Below are 3,705 nucleotides of genomic sequence, written 5' to 3' on the forward strand. Positions count from 1 at the left end.
GCTTTACATGGCTAACTCCGCTACTGCTAAGGTGGAGGGAACAGGAAAAATTTGCCTAAAGATGACTTCCGGCAAGGTCTTGACACTGAACAATGTGTTATATGTTCCGAAGTTACGTAGGAATTTAATTTCTGTTTCACTCCTAGATAAGAACGGATTCAAATGTGTAACCATTTCTGGAAAAACTGTAGTGAGCAAAGGAGAAATGTTTGTAGGAAAAGGCTATCTCACGGAGGGTCTTTATAAGATGAATGTAATGACAGTTGAAATGAATAAAAGTTCGAATTTGTCTTATTTGCTTGACTCTTATGATTTATGGCATGGGCGTTTAGGCCATGTTAATTACAAAACATTACAAAAACTGATTAACTTAGAAGTTTTGCCAAACTTTGAGTGCAATAAATCAAAGTGTCAAACGTGTGTGGAATCGAAGTATGCAAAACATCCTTATAAGTCCGTTGAAAGGAATTCTAATCCCTTAGTCTTAATACACTTACATTTGTGATATGAAGTCAACATTATCTTGTGGTGGGAAAAAGTATTTCATAACTTTTATTGACGATTGCACTAGATGTTGTTATGTCTACTTGCTAAATAGTAAGGATGAAGCAATAGATACGTTTAGGCAATATAAAACTGAAGTTGAAAATCAGTTAGACAAAAAGATCAAAATGATAAAAAGTGATAGGGGCGGAGAATATGAATCTCTCTTTGCGCAAATATGTGTAGAGAATGGAATAATTCATCAAACTACGGCCCCGTATTCACCCCAATCTAATGGAATTGCGGAAAGAAAAAACCAAACTTTGAAGGAAATGATGAATGCCTTACTTATAAGTTCTGGTTTACCGCAAAACTTCTGGGGGGAGGCTATCCTTACGGCCAATCGTATACTTAACAGAGTTCCCCATAGTAACACACAATCAATTTCTTACGAAAAATGGAAAGGCAGGAAATCTAACTTGAAATATTTCAAAGTGTGGGGGTGTCTAGCGAAGGTTCAAGTTTCTATACCTAAAAGGGTTAAGATAGGGCCTAAAACGGTGGACTGCATGTTCATAGGATATGCTAAAAGTAGTAAAGCATGTCGATTTTTGGTTCATAAATCCGAACATCCGGATATAAATGAAAATATGGTAATTGAATCAGATAATGATGAATTCTTTGAAAATATTTACCCGTATAAAATTAGACATGAACAGTCTAGTGGAGGATCTAAATGACCTCAAGATAAACCAAGTGAGAATGTACATAATGAAGAAAATCCAAGACACAGTACACGTCAAAGAACGTCAACTTCGTTTGGGTCGGATTTTGTAACATTTCTCTTAGAAAATGAACCTCAAACATTTAAAAAAGTGATGTCGTCGATAGACTCATCCTTTTGGAAAGAGGCAGTCAATAGTGAGATTGATTCAATCTTAAGCAACCATACATGGGAATTGGTTGACCTTCCTCCCAGAAATAAACCTTTAGGTTATAAATGGATCTTTAAAACGAAAATGAAGGCTGATGGTACTATTGACAAATACAAGGCAAGACTTGTAGTAAAAGGCTTCAAATAAAAGGAAGACCTTGATTACTTTGATACATATTAGCCAGTAACAAGGATAACATCGATTTGAATGTAAATTTTCTTGGCGGCGGTATATGATCTTCAAATCCATCAAATGGATGTGAAAACCGCATTCTTAAATGGAGATTTGGAGGAAGAAATATACATGGAACAACCTGAGGGTTTTGTAGTTCCAGAAAAGGAAAACAAGGTGTGTAGACTTATTAAGTCGTTGTATGGACTAAAGCAAGCACCTAAACAATGGCATGCAAAGTTTGACCAAACTATGTTGGCAAACGGATTCAAAATAAATGAATGTGATAAATGTGTTTATATTAAAGACACTCCAAATCACCAAGTCATTGCATGTTTATATGTGGATGATATGTTGATCATCATTAGAGACATTTTTGACATAAATGAAACAAAACGAATGCTCGAGAGCAAGTTTGATATGAAGGACCTTGGAATTGCATATGTGATCTTAGGTATAAGAATCCATCGAACTTCATAAGGGTTAGCATTTTCACAGTCTCATTATATCAAAAAGGTACTTGACAAGTTCAAGTATATGGAATTCGGTATTGCCAAGACTCCATTGGATACGAGCTTTGCACTTCGAAAGAATAAAGGTGAAAGTGACTCACAATTGGAGTACGCAAGAGTATTGGGATGTTTAATGTATATAATGAACTGTAAACGACCAGACATAGCATGCACTATCATTAAATTGAGTCGATACACAAGTATCCCAATAAAACTCATTGGATGGCAATGAAAATAGTTTTGGGGTATCTTAAATACACTCAAAATTATGCTTTGCATTATAATAAATATCCTGCGGTACTTGAAGGATATAGTGATGAAAATTGGATCACCGGATCAAACGAAGTAAAATCCACAAGTGGATATGTATTTACTATCGGTGGAGGAGCACAAGTGGATATGTATTTACTATCGATGGAGGAGCAGTCTCTTGGAAATCATCCAAACAGACTTGTATTGCTCATTCTACAATGGAATCTAAATTTATCGTATTAGATAAAGCCGGTAAAGAATCAGAATGGCTCCGAAATTTCTTGGAAGATATTCCGTATTAGCCCAAACCAATGGCACCAGTGTGTATACACTGTGATAGCCAAGCGGCAATAGGTAGGGCAGGGAGCATGATGTATAACGGTAAATCTCTTCATATAAGACGAAGACATAATACCATTAGAGAACTTCTCTCTAGTTGAATTATCACTGTAGACTATGTAAAGTCAAAGGATAATGTGTCGGATCCACTTACAAAAGGCCTATTTAGAGAAATAGTAGAAAGGACATCCAAGGGAATGGGTTTAAGGCTTAGGACAAGTCAGCATGACGGTAACTCTACCTAGCAGACTGAAGATCCCAAGAGCTAGGTTCAAGGAGAACAAACAAAGTTGTGTTTGACAGGTTCAACATTATCAATTACCCAACCCATTCTCATGATGTAGACAATGTATAGTAAACAAGGATAAGACTTAAGGTGAAAAGTCTTTTAATGATTATCTAAATTTGGTAGATTTGACCAAATAGTTTAATCTACAGGATTGAACGTTTAGAAATCACCTATGTATGGGCGAAGTGAAAGCCGCTTCAAAGAGAATGTTAGTAAAGTCCTATTCTCTAAGCTCTCATGAAAACCGGGACGTGTTCATGGCTGAAAAGAGCAAAACCATAAGAACCATAAATGGTAAAAGGCTGGTTGTGTGACATGTGTTGTCTAGGTGTACATTAAAGCTCGACGGTTCAAAGATATCAAATTTACCGATTGACTGAGTGTATCCGATGCATGTTCACTACGGAAAGTTCAAATGGAAAGCCACTTATCCAGATGCAATCAGTCTTTGCTTGATGATCACGTACTTGTCCGTAAAAGTTTTATGAAAAATAGCCATTCCCCATTTATGTGAGGGATTGTTGGGTTCATAGTAATGAAAGTGTGTTGAATGGAAAATGTAGAAATCAAGTGGAAGAGAAAAATTGAGTTAACACCAAATTGGAAAGTGTACTCAATTTTGGCAAGTTTACTCTTTCTCCCACATTGGTGGAAGAAGAGAACTTGAGAGTGTTTATAATGAGAAACACTTACTCCACATGGCAAGTGAGGCAAGAAATAGATG

The sequence above is a fragment of the Capsicum annuum genome, chromosome 12, assembly GCF_002878395.1.
Source record: "Capsicum annuum cultivar UCD-10X-F1 chromosome 12, UCD10Xv1.1, whole genome shotgun sequence".
Taxonomy (NCBI): domain Eukaryota; kingdom Viridiplantae; phylum Streptophyta; class Magnoliopsida; order Solanales; family Solanaceae; genus Capsicum; species Capsicum annuum.